A 13,991-nucleotide genomic window follows, 5' to 3' on the forward strand; every position below is an offset into this window, starting at 1 on the left:
GTAGCTTGATAATCTCTGGTCATGGCCTCCATCTTTGTTATTTGACAGGCCCTAACCCACTATCAATCAAAAAATATGAATGTAAATGAAAAGTGAGTGTGGGCCCTGCAATAACATTTTACTATTAGAGAGTCAATTTTAATCTTAAAACATGCAAAGTTTTTGTCACACTTAACATAATGCTGCACATCTTTCAGTTGAATTAAAAATTTGATGCAGGAGGGACTGTTTTGTCTAGATGTTTGCTGTCCGATACTGTGTGAAGTATGCTAACTACTGCTGAAACACATAATGTTTTTGTGTGTGGTAGGCAGGTAAAATTCATCTGCCTGCTAAATGTTGAAAATTGACCAAAATGTGCAAAGTCTGCTTAATGGTGTCCATGTAACAAAAATGCTGGCAATTACAGAATGCCTGGCCCTGTATAAACTGCAATATCAATGACACAGTTTGTTTAACACGTGAGAACTGATGATTCACTGATACCCACAGTATGCTTAGCAAGTAAACTTCCAATGATCATAAAACTAAAGATAACAGATAAACTTGGCAGAATGGCAAGGAAGGGTGAATGAGGCAGATGATTTTTTTTCAGCAATGGTGACAAAACCTAAATGGCTAAACTAGTATCTGTGTTAGCTAAGTTCACATCAGTAAAACACTGCTGAAGCACACTGCCCACGTAAACAGCTAACAGGTCATTGCTCATATGCCTCAGCAAAGATCTTCAGTATCCTTCTTGCAACATGGAAGATGAAGATTCCCTCCTAAACAGTTGCTCACAATTTCTGTGTTCCCAGAAGGGTGGTTCAGACTCCCACTAATACCATGCTCTTTCCACCAGCATTAAAGTTGTTTCAGGGGTCAAACTAGCAACTATTTGCTACTTAGTAACTTAGACATCCTGGCTTGGTGGAGCTCACTAGGGAAGGTTTATGCACATAAATAAGAGTAGAAGCCAAGTAAATTCAAGTTCAGAGAAAGTGAGATAATCTCTACCAGTCACCTTCTTAACAAGAAGTCTTATGCAAATGACACATACACTAGAGGCCATGCTGGCTCTATGTAGCAACTCCTGTACCACTGCATTAATATTTAGAGAAAGATATTGTATAGCATTTAATAGACAGTCTAAGTGCTCTGTTACCTGATCTGGAAGAAATCTTCCCTAGCTCATCAGTTGTTGCTGTTATTTGACATAAAATAGAAACATGTCAAGAATTATTTCGTTAGATGTTTTGGAACATTGTCTCATAGTAGCATCTCTACAACAAGGTAGGACATTTGACTTGCTTATATAATTGCTTATACTAGCCTTATACTAGCATATTTGACAGTAGTTTCATAATTTCGTATTTTGATATGCTGCACATCATGTTACTGATCAATCGGTAAATTATTCTCTTTTAGTGCATTCCAACTGTATAACCTAGGTTTAATCTACAAACACTGAAAGAAGTCATTAGCTCAAGACATGTCCTGTGCACATAATATTATTCGATTCAATTCAGTTTAGTTTTGTATGGTGCTCTTTACTGAGTGCTAGCTCAGAGCGCTGTAGCAACTTCACAGTTTAAAGGAATTACTGACTTTACAAAATACTAATTACATAATGAATACACACAAAGATGCAGATTTGTTTCCACACAAAAAAAGAAAAAACATCTGCAAACTTATTAACATAAAAGAAACCTAACACTATCAGTCCATTAAAATTATCATTGAACTATGGCCAGTTGACAACAGAGAAGAATAAAATAAAAACGATTGTGGTTATTTATTCTAAGGCTAGGAAGAGTACCTGAATTACACAGCCATACCCCCCTATGTTGTGAAATAACTTCTCTAGCAGCTACATTTTTAACTACCTGTAATCTTTAAATACTAGTTGAAAAAGGAAGGTGCCAAAGGCATGGCAAGGCATCTAACAAGGGGATAAGTGAAAGACTGGTGTTATTATGTAGTTAGGATAAAAAAGTGCATGGTACTGTAAAGTTAAACAGCAATGACTTTTTTAGAGGATAATATGGGGACATGACAGCATCCAGCATTTCACAAGGAGTCAAGCTGAATTTTTTTAGTGGACACCACTATTTTTCTGTCACAACAAAGCCTTTACTACAGATCTTGACCGCGGAATTGGCCTTATCACAGGCAGCCTAGCCCAAAACTCCCTTCCTGCATAGGACAACAAATAGGACTAACACTTTCAAATATAAAAAATATCCACAACAGAGAGAAGATAAACTACGAAAATCCCTGGCCTATGAAAACTAAACAATCTTCCTTTAAAATATTACAGATTTATTCAAAAAAGATTAAAAATAATACACAGTAACAGCAAAAACAGAAAATGTATGTAAGAAAGTTATAAGGAAAAAGCAAACCTTTACGCAAACAAATCCAGTCCATAAACCTTAACCGATAATCTTTAACTGTTAACAAGGCAAAGTTCATAATGAAAAAATCAGCAATTGCAAACTGTAAGCTTTTCCACTTATCTTAAGGTGCTGAAGATATTGCTTATAATAAACCCAGTCTGTGGGAGGGGTGTATAAAACAATACAGCTTCTGCTGGTTGTTGTGTTTTCCATATGGATTTTGTCATTATAATGATATTCTTCAGCAGACTCCAGCTAGAGGCCTTTCACATAATGTTCAGGGCCTCTCATCTTACTGACTGCATGTAAAGCCCCTCTTCTTGAGTTACTGTGCTGTTTGAAGGCATATGATTTATAGAAAGAATTTCTCAGTTTTGTCAAGGACTTAGAGTGACTCAGCTGCAGCTGCAGTGTGGCCAATTTTCAGAAACGTTTTCACATATATTTTCAATTTAATTTCTCACAAGGGCAGGCAATTCCTCTTAATGAAAAGCAGAATCTGTTGATATGCAACTAATGCCCTTTTTTATACAAGCAGTGCTCCTTTATGCATAGGTGCAGACTCTGCATGCAAGTGGTGTTCCTTTGCTTTCAGGCAGCAGTTTAAATGAGGTTTACAAATTTCAAGGTTACAGTTTCAGATCTCACGAATGGCTTGCTGAAAGACTCTAAGTGGCTCACATATTTTCTTTCTCTTTATCAAAAGCACAACAACTGATTACCTCCTAGTGAAAACTGTTTGAGAAGCATTTGATCCTCTGTTTTCATCGAGGCCAAAGACCTCCTCTATTTTTTTGGAATGAGTTAGTTCTTGTTTGTGAGTGCCTGCAGGAAGTTGATATTAGGTAGAAATGTGGGCGGGTGGGGGCTGTGTGGTATGCTAGTTCAGTAATTCTTTTTAGACTGTGCAAGGAAACAGAGTGCTTGATCTGTGTCTCTAGCAGTACAAGCCCTTCCCTTAATTGTTTTTTGACTGAGCAGTTTCATTTCAGAGACCAGAACCCAGCTAAGAATAGGATGAAGACAGAGGCTATGTGATTATGTGAGATCAATATGCTGTGCAAGCAATAGGAAGTATAACTGGGCTTGTTCTTCACGGTAAGGGCTTCATTAACTGATGTATTTCAGCTTGAGGTGTGGACTGAAGTGAATCTCAAAAGATATAACGAGCCTTCTAGGCTCTCAGAGAATTAAGTAGTCTCTGAGGAAGAAGATATTGGTTTGGTAATAATTAGTCTATGAGTGAAAAGAATAACATGTTAGTAACTTTTGAAACATTCACTTGGTGAAGTTCATAGAACGCAGCTAATGTTGTAATTTTGTATTAACTTAAATAGATTATTCTAAAAATTTGACTTAATCTGTAACATGAGGGGGCGAGGGACTGTCCCATGATGGACTGGAATTACAGAAATGCACTACATGCAAATGGGATAGACCGTAACTTCCCACAGCCCTGGCAAGGTTAACTGCAGCACAGACAAAGAATGAATAAAGAGAAATGCATGTATGTCTCCATATAATTGGTGTGTATATATGGGTGTTTTTGTCTAGGTTGTAGTTTTGCACTGAGAGTACAAAAAAGGTTGCATTTTGTCAGAGGTTCCCTGAGGCCTTCAGCTAACCAGATTAATGAATATTGTATTTGCAGCCTCCATACTGCATTATATCTGGGGTGGATACTTCTTCAGAGCACTCTATTAGAGTGTGTATATAACGACACATAGGCAATCTAAACAGTAGACTAGAGGCAGGAGCATAGAAATAGGAGACCTAAGTTAATAGGGTGCAGGCAGTTGTAGCTGAATATGTTATTACTGGTAAAGGCCACATTAGATCCTAGAGTATTATTGCATAAACTGGGTGGCTAATATGATTTAACATGATTTTTCACAGGGACTCTGCTGGTTATAGTTTTGTGCACAGCTAAAATATCAATTAGCTTTGGTGCCCAGTAACCCATTGATTATTGCACAAAATGTACCGTCAAGTCAAAAAGTAAGCACACCCAATGAAATGTTTTTTCTTTTTTTAATATATGTGGAGATATCAAGATTTGATGTTCATTTAAAAAGTATGTTATAGATATATATATATATATATATATATATATATATATATATATATATATATATATATATATATATATATATATATATATACATATATATATATATACATACAGTATATATATAATGAGATAAACTTAATTAATCCCTTGGGAATAAAGGTGGTATAATATTGAAAAACATTTTCCATTTAGAAAAAGTAAGTACACACCTATATTTATGACAACATCAAATATCTAAAATTAGAATCAGGTGCAAATAATTAGAACATCATTAGAAAGGATCTTGTAGAAACTGGTCTTATTTAAACCTCAGACATTTTATTTGGTTTGCTGTTTGTTGTTGAAGTGTGTGTTATCACAATGCATAGATTGAAAGAGCTCCCCAAGACCTTCTGAAAGAAGGTTATACTGTAGCTGCCTGGGAAGGGATTTAAAAAGATATCCAAACATTTATAAATCACTAGTTCCACTATTCAAAATATGACCTACCAGTGGAGAAAATTTCTAAAAGAACATCATGACAAGACTAAAATTTCCCCCTGAACAACAACAACCAGCACTTTTGGAACAAGCAAAGACAGAAAGATACTTAACCACAGTACCAGAAGACATGTTGGTGAAAACAAAAGACAGCATTATACCAGAAAAACCTGATACCAAGTGTAAAAAAGGGTGGTGGAAATGTTATGGTTTGGGGCAGCTTTATTACATCACATTCTGGGCTGATTACCATCATAGAATCCAGAATATTTTCTTCATTGTATCAGAGGATGCTTTAGGATAATGTGAAACCATCTGTCAGAAGATTGAAGTTTAAGTGAAAGTAGACCTTGTAACATGACAATGACCCCGAACATACCAGTAAACCCATAAAGAAATGGTTGAAAAAAAGAAATGAAGTGTTCTGGAATGGCCCGGTCATAGCCTGTATTTAAATTCAATTGAGATACTTTAGAGGGATTTTAAACGGAACGTGCACACAAGACACCCCTCAAACATCTCTCAGCTAAAAGAATTCTGCATGGAAGAGTGAAAAAAACTATCTCACAGGCAATGCCAAAAACTAGTAGACAGTTAATGTAAATACCCTCTTGAGCTTGTTTCTGCCAAACAGGGTAATATCCGCTATTGGACTGCAAAATCAAATTACCACTTTTTTTTAGTTATATTGCCTTTATCTAAAGATACTGTTTAAATGAAAATAAAATCTTGAAATGTCCACATGCAGTATATTAAAAAAGAAAAAACATTTTTTTCATTGTCCCATACATTTTATGTCATTCAGTGAGCATATATTGAGTTTGGTTTAAAATGTAGATGTCTTACCTGAGTGGCTCGGAGTGTGGAAGGAGCCATTAAGGACCAGAGAGAAATAAACAGAGGAATTTTCCTCTGCACTTCCAATTTTCTTAGTGATCTAATTGCATGGAACTCATTTGTGGCACACCAGAAAAAAAAGAGTGAGAGAGAGAAAGTTAGAGAGCTGGGATGCTATTCTCAGAAAGATGTAGGGCACAGGCAAGCCAACATATGTAAAGATTGCCTAACAAAGTGTGATCATGGAACACTGAAACAAATACTGCTGTCTAAACTTAAAAGCCATTCCTAATGCTACACAGGGCTTAGAGGTGTAGTTCCCCCATTAACTGCTAAATGCCTCTACATCTCTTACCTCAAGGGTAATTTTGTGGTATGGTTCCAAGTAAGAAGAAATTCCATCCATCCATTTTCCAACCCGCTGAATCCGAACACAGGGTCACGGGGGTCTGCTGGAGCCAATCCCAGCCAACACAGGGCACAAGGCAGGGAACCAATCCTGGGCAGGGTGCCAACCCACTGCAGAAGAAGAAATTGGTTCCAAGAAAAAAATAGTTGAGTTTAGATTCACCAGTGTTTGTGTGCCAGCTTTTATCCCTCCAGATCAGAGAATTTCCAGTTCCATTGTCTCAAAACACCACTCACATCTACAGTTATTCCCAGTTTCAAATAAAAACTAACAGCCTCAGATCTGGGGTGGTGGAGGTGGTGGTGGTGGGGTTGTATCGTGATCATAACTGGGAGAATAAACGTGAAAAAAACACGCTAACTTTTACAAGTACTATAAATTTACACTGGCTGTTACAGACACAAATCAAATGTATGCTTTTATATATAATAATAACAATAAGAGCAGCTCATTACTCAAAACGGTAAACTTAAGAGGCAACCAGTATTGAACCAGCGGCCTCTTGATTACAAGTCAGCAGTTCTTACTGCTGCACCACGGAAGACTGTCATATTATACTTACACCTTTTGTGAAAGTGTTTATTTGATAGTTGGACTTCAGGCTTCACACATTATACAGTTCATGTCTACATTTTGTCATTTATTACTAAAACATGAAAAACGTTTCTGTTTTAACAATGTGTTTACATAGATCTTCATAGACACGAAACACACATGAAATGCATGTGTTCCAAATAACGATATATTATTTACTCTATACAACTCCAGGTACCTCACTCCCAGATAATCAAGGCTTGCTGGGAGAACTTTTTGCTCTTTCTGGGGCGGTGGGGGGGATGGGATAGTAGGCTGCTTGTGTTGATTGACACATTTACAAGACAAAAGATGCTGATGGAGAGGTGCGAAGGGATTTAAGGTGTGCTGGAATTACGAGTTTTTTCGTGGGCTTTAGTAATTCTAGTGTTAATGAGGCTGCTTATGGATCAGTACAATGGTAAATTAATTTAATAAATTATTTGTAAGTTAATTATTAGAGTGATGTGTTTCTTCCTTCTTTCAGGAGTCAGGGTTGACAGTTGCTGTTCTCTTGGTTTAATTTTTTATTGTGTTTTAAATTAGGGTGTTCTCTTGCCTGCAGGTGTGTTGTGGTTTATATCTGGAAACTAGACTGAATTTAAAATATTTTTATTAAACTTTGGTCATGGAAGAGGAGTTGTAAGGGGTTCAAGAGTGGATTTCTTTGTTTTTTATATAACAAAGGATTTGAAAAGTTTTGTGTGCATTTATATTGAGTTAAAAATTTGTTATTCAGCGAATGCCATTTGTTATGTTTTTGATTCACGCATATTTTTAAAGCCCTTTGTATACTTTCTCTGATCAAATTGTTTGTGTTTCGTGATATGAGCTTTCGGAAACAGTCTCCAGTTTCTAGCAATAAAAAATGTGCAATATCACTTGGTGTCTTTATTTTATACATTTACCTTTACCCTGTATTAATCTATTTATTTAATCTAAACCAGGGCTATTCAATTACAAATTCAGTTGGGCCAGATTGTCAAACCAAGAAGGTTAGCTGGGCCAGTCATTTTAGCGGCAAAGCAGCTCGTAATGACAAATTTTAAAACCAACACAAACAAATTTATTGAAAAACATAAGGTTTATTCGTTGTTTCTCTTTTAACTTTGGTCAGTTTGCAGAGCAAAAGGTGCATGCAAAAAGAGCTGAATTAACAGAATCTGAGGTAGCCCTTATTTTTTCCACTTACAAAAGAAAAAAAACTGACCTAGGCTACATATCTGACCTATCTGATCACAAAGTGCATAAAACAAAATAGTGCACAGTAGTAGGCTATTAGAAATAACATTGTTTCCTTTTGAAACAAAATAAACAACTTGCACACATTTGACCCAGGAACATCTCAAAGTGCATAAAATAAAAAGTGCACAGTATTCACAACTATAACAACACCGAGGGAACATATTTTAAATCACCATGTGTGATTAGGCATGCCTCTGTTACGCATCCCACATTATATTGATGTATTGTAGGCTACAGTTACCCTGCTGACTTAGTGGGAGAAGTGACATTTTTTGTTTTGAACGAGAGCAGTGACTTTAGGCTCGTAAGTTGTCAATGCAATTCGAAGGCATTGGTGGAGAGTATGGTCAGTCAGGGAGCAACGAGAGTTGCTTTTTATGGAGTTCATGTGTGAAAAACTTGACTCACATGTATATGTTGATCCAAACATACTGAGCATGACGATCGCTACTTTCTTAATGTTAGGGAACTGATGTGCGTTGACATCAGTCCAAAACATTGCAGGCCCATTAGTGGAAAGCTCCTGTGCCATGGTTACAGATGACTGCATGTCAACAAGTTCGAGTGTGAATTTCCCCTCGTCAGTGGAAGGGACCAGTTTCTTAGCTCTGGCGGATAAGTCCCCTTCTATTGCAACAGTGAACGGGTCTCTGGCAAAAACGGCCAACTCTGTGGGCAGATCAAGTTCATCCAATCGACCAGCAAAGTTATTTTTCAACATCGCAATGAAATCTGTCATCACATCCGTGATTTGTGCGGGGGATGAGATGCATTTGCGGAGCGTCGGAAAATGCAGCATTCGGCCTGTGCTCAAATCATTTGCGAAAAGGTCCAGTTTAACTTGGGATGCGCGCATCTGTTCCACAAGGTCGATGACAGTTTTGTCTCTGCCTTGTAGTCCCAAATTGAGATCGTTCAGGTGTTTGAATATGTCGCTCAGAAAGCAGGCATCGGCCATGAAGTTGTCGTCCAGTATGCGACTCAAGTGCGTTTCTGCCTTTTTTTGCTTGCTGCCGCGGAGGAAAGTTATGATCTCTTCTCTGAGACCGCAGAAACGCTCCAGTGCTTTGCCTTTGGACAGCCACCTCACGTCATTATGCAAAAGAAGGTCGTGGTGCTCAGCAGACATTTCTGACAGCAGCATGCGGAATAAGCGGTGTTGGAGGCTTGATGTGGAGCGAATAAAATTAATTATAGCCATAACGCTGTCCATTGTCATTTTGAGCGCCCCGCTTAGTTTTGCGCACAACACCGCCTGATGCACAATGCAGTGTAAGGAGATCAACTGAGGTGCAACAGCGGACCAACGTGCTGCCAAACCATTCACTTTCCCTGTCATGGACGGAGCCCCATCTGTCACAAGCATGCACACACGCTTCATATCCAGACCACTGTCTTTAAAAAAGGCGAAAATTTTCCCAAAGACTATATCACCAGTTGTGTGTCCTTCTAACGGCAGTAGGCCGAGCAGCTCCTCTCGGAAGCATTTGTCATCAAAAAAACGGACATATATGCACAACTGAGCAGTATCAGTTTTGTCTGTGGACTCATCTACTGCTATAGACATAGTATCAGCTTTCATCAGGTCTCCTAACAGTGTTTCATACACATCTGCAGCAAGAATTTCAACCCTACGAATGCTTGAAGTATCTGACAGGGGTACGTTTTTTATAGCAGATACCACGCTCATTTTAATTTTATCGTCATTTATCACCTCATCCACGACAGCCAGCATACAGTCCTTCACGGTTTCAGAGTCTGTGAATGGCCTTTTCTTTTTTGCCAGTATCCAGGAAACACGAAGGGATGCTGCAGTAGCTCTCTCTTGGGCTGTGAATGACCGCACCATGGTAGTACTGCTCCGGTTGTAAGATGCAATCAAACTCTACACTTTTGCAGCCCTCTCTTGAGATCCCGCTGGAAAATTGGTGCGAAAAGTGTGGTGTTTCTCAACATGATGCCTCCGCACATTGCAATCTTTAAATACTCCAATGCACTCATTACAAATTAAACACATCGGTTTGGCGTTTGGATGTGGTGGTAAAAGAAACAAGTATTTGTCAGTCCTGGCAGGGTTAAACTTACGGTTTTCATTGGCAATTTTACGTTTCAGTGTTGAGAAAGACATATTGATAGTAATCTAAGCTACTACCGGCACGCTCTGCATTGTTTGCGTGTTGCAGGCTACGTAATTTACGTAGGAATGCGCGTTTTTGGCGGGACCATAGACATAATAAATACTTTATATTTATATTAATATACTATATATTTATATTAATATAATATATATATATATATATATATATATATATATATATATATATATATATATATATATATATATATATTTATATTAATATTTATATTAAATTATATTAAATAACAATTTATGAATAATATATATTAATTTATTATCTATGGGTGGAACCACGGGCTGGGCCACTCGGAGGTTGATTCTGGGCCACATGTGGCCCGTGGGCCGCCAATTGAATAGCCCTGATCTAAACTAATCTTTTTATAAGTTGTAGGGGTGCTACAAAATTGTTTACACACCCTGTTCTCACTTTTCCCATTTAACAGCAGAAGAAGCTGGCTTTTATTTACACCGGATCATTCACTTTTTGAAACAGTCACCTTTTAGTTCTCTTCATCTGCCGAAAAAAACTTTGTTTTCCTCTGCTTTTCCCACTCCTGTCTCATCGCTCACATTTATTTATTTTTTGTTTTTCACTGTGGGATTCGCCTGCCTTTTTATTTTGTAAATACAATTTGATGCAACCTAACCCAAATCTAAATTTGGCATGACTGAAATTACAGCCTGAAGGTTAACTTTCCAGTATTGTGACACTGTTACCTTTCCTTTTATACTATATCAAACAAATATGCCCAAGATGACCTATGGCCTCTCAGGTTAAAACATTTCATTCAAAGAATTAATGTTAATTTCCATATGCCCTTGATGTAACTGGTTGATTTCATAGCAAAAATAAAATATGACTAACACCAAATTCAAACTCACTTAGCATGGACAACAGCAGAAAAAGAGCTTTAATTTTCCTGCAAATTACACAGAGGCAGGTGATGGCAATGCAGATGAAGCTGTCATGAATTATAACTTTTGAAACACTCATTTCTCAAGGAGTGTGTCACTTCACAATTATATTCTCTGGTGTAGTTAATCCAGTTTGATCTTTGTCAACAATTTTTTCAGTACTGTGTGCATCTGTTATACTGTTTTTTCAATTGTCCATGTCTATAAGCCCTTTTTAAAAAAAAAGTACATGAAATAAACTGTTTTGCTCTACTAAGGAACGTATTTCCTTAGATTACAATGACTGTGTCCAAAGTTTGAATGAGCAGTGGCTGAACAGATTTGCAGCATTGAGCCCCCCACTTGCAAATTAAACATATTTTAGTACATTGTGAAAAATGAGGAACAGCCTTTGAATTCAATATAAAGTATACAATATGTACAAAGGCACTTAAAAGCAAGGTTATTATAGTTTTGCCTTTTTGTATTAGTTATTTCTATATTTTTTCTGACCTTACTTGGAAATTCAGTTTAGTTTTAGTTTTCTTTATCATGTTTTTTTAGTTTTAATTTAGTTTTTATTTCACAAAGACATTTCTTTTATTTTTATATCTATAGGTGCAGTGGTAGTGCTGCTGCTTTGCAGTAAGGAGACTGTGGAAGATTGTGGGTTCGCTTCCCGGTTCCTCCCTGTGTGGATAGCGCTTTGAGTACTGAGAAAAGTGCTATATAAATGTAATTAATTATTATTATTATTAATTGTGGTATGGTTAAAGAGCTACTATGGAGTTTAGTTTTGTGTCAAAATCAGACAGAACTGTAGAGTTAATTGATTTGGATGTGTTAATGGAAGCTTACTACACTACATGGTTTACTATGTGGTTTTGTTTTTGTCTGATAAAAAAAGCAGAATCAAAACCAGATACTGAATATGAACAATTTTATACAATTTTTATAATTTTTAAATTATTGTTTGTCATTTATGCTGAACAAATGTGCACTGATTGTTGCCAATGAAATTTAAGTGAATTTTAAGGTTTGAGGGTTTTTTTTACTCTAAATGTCTATACCACACAACATATCTCTCTCCAAGACAATGTGCTTATAATGAATGTCTTCAATATTGCATTCAAAGATCTCCCATACTGGGCTTTTTATTTTCTACCAGCCATATTGATTCCATCTCAGGTACATACAATTTATAGACAGAATTTTTCCACCTGCAGCAGGGACGTCTTAACGGCATTATAGGCCCCCGGGCAAAGCAGAGCACTGGGGCCCCTATCTACACAACCACTCACAGGAATAAAAATGTAAATGGTTGATAAAATTAAACATATATTTATTGTATTGGTACTTTCAACAAAATCAGTGTTTATACATTAAAAATGCTATACAGCAAAGATTAATCAACATAAACGTTTGAACAATATAACATGAGCCTTGAAAAACACAAAAATTTCAACATATAAATGATACTCAATTGGTAAACCATACAGAAGGTGATGGCACAGTATCAAATTCCTATGAATTATTTATTATTAATCAAGTGTTCAACACAAACATTTGCGAAATTTCTTTGCAGAGAATTGAGTTGAAGTGACGTTAACATATACACTTTTACGTTACGTAGCATGTGAGATCCGTACACATACATGCACGTAAGGTTGCAGAGGTGAACATGATTCTAAATCAGAGGCAAATGCCAATGTCCACTTGTAACACATTAACAAATATTTCTAGTTTAGTATAGTATTTATTGACAGGAAGTCACAACAGGCATAGATTAGTATGGGGCCCCTAAGCTTGTGGGGACCCTGGGCAACTTCCCAGCGTGACCATGCGTTTAGACGGCCCTAACCTGCAGGCCTGAAAAAATATCAAAAATAGACAGCGAAAATCGATTTTACTGTGTTCTGTTAGGTGTGATCATGAAAATCATGTGGCCTTAGAAAGAACATGGCTCTTTGGCTTGAATCAGTGTGCAGACTCCACCTGGCTCTACTGAGGGAAAATAAGAAAAACAAGCATTTAGTGTTAAGGTTAGGGGAGGTGAGATTTGAATAGCCCATGCATAAGAACAGTAAGCCCTTAATGAGCAAAGCAAGAGCAAGTAATTAGTGTGTGGACAGCCACAAAACAACAGAAACAGCATCTGAGATTAGGAGCAATGTATAAATTATATAAACCTGTTTATCCAGAGCAGGAATGCGGGAACCTGGAGCCTACCCCAGCAGATTTGCATGTAAGGCAGGAAAAATACCTGATATGCAATATGCATGATATGGCTGATGTTAAGAACAAAAAGAATATGATATCTGAACTATCTATTTTGAGAGAGAGAGAGAGAGAGAAACATTGAAAAAACCTAATTCTACTACTTTGATTATTTTCACAATATCAGATATTTTGAGCTGTGAATATAAACTAAAAAAAGATAAATTAATAAATATAGAATGAATACAAAAACACATTAGTAGGTTTAGTTTTTCACCAGTTGGCACATTCTCTTCACCTACCTACCTGTAGTTCAGTAGAGACATTGCCAACTCAGGAATTTTACATGGTTTGTATCGCTTTGTTGTTAAACAACTTTTTTAAAGCAAAAGTGATTGGTCAGTAACAATATGCTGATCTTATATGATGACCGTCAGTCTCTCGATCAGTGACATTTTACTTTCAGAAAGGATTTCTCCTGTGCAAAGTGGCAGGTGAATTATTATCAACAAAAAGCAGGCACCTGAGAAATAAACTGAAACATCACTTACTTACTTACATCACTTATTTTTCTGTCCATACAGTAAAGGTTTTGTTGATCAACACATTCCGATTTCAGGTGTTTGAAGTATATCAAGCGCAAAGAAAGGCAGCACAGTAAATCGCTTTTTATTTCACATGCTTTACGTGCCCATATTCAGCTTAGTCTGTCACTGCAAATGCTTCGTAAACACCCGCTCTCCTTCA

General features: G+C 36.9%; 1 protein-coding gene across 1 annotated transcript in view; it reads left to right on the forward strand.

Annotated features, from left to right (window-relative positions):
• Window positions 1-3,277: 3,277 nt before the first annotated feature.
• The window catches only part of LOC114654210 (phospholipid-transporting ATPase ID-like), a 197,297-nt gene continuing 186,583 nt past the window's right edge, over window positions 3,278-13,991 (forward strand). The window contains 1 exon segment of the mRNA XM_051930080.1: window positions 3,278-3,479. The gene's annotated coding sequence lies outside the window, so the exon portion shown is untranslated.

The sequence above is a fragment of the Erpetoichthys calabaricus genome, chromosome 7, assembly GCF_900747795.2.
Source record: "Erpetoichthys calabaricus chromosome 7, fErpCal1.3, whole genome shotgun sequence".
Taxonomy (NCBI): Eukaryota; Metazoa; Chordata; class Cladistia; order Polypteriformes; family Polypteridae; genus Erpetoichthys; species Erpetoichthys calabaricus.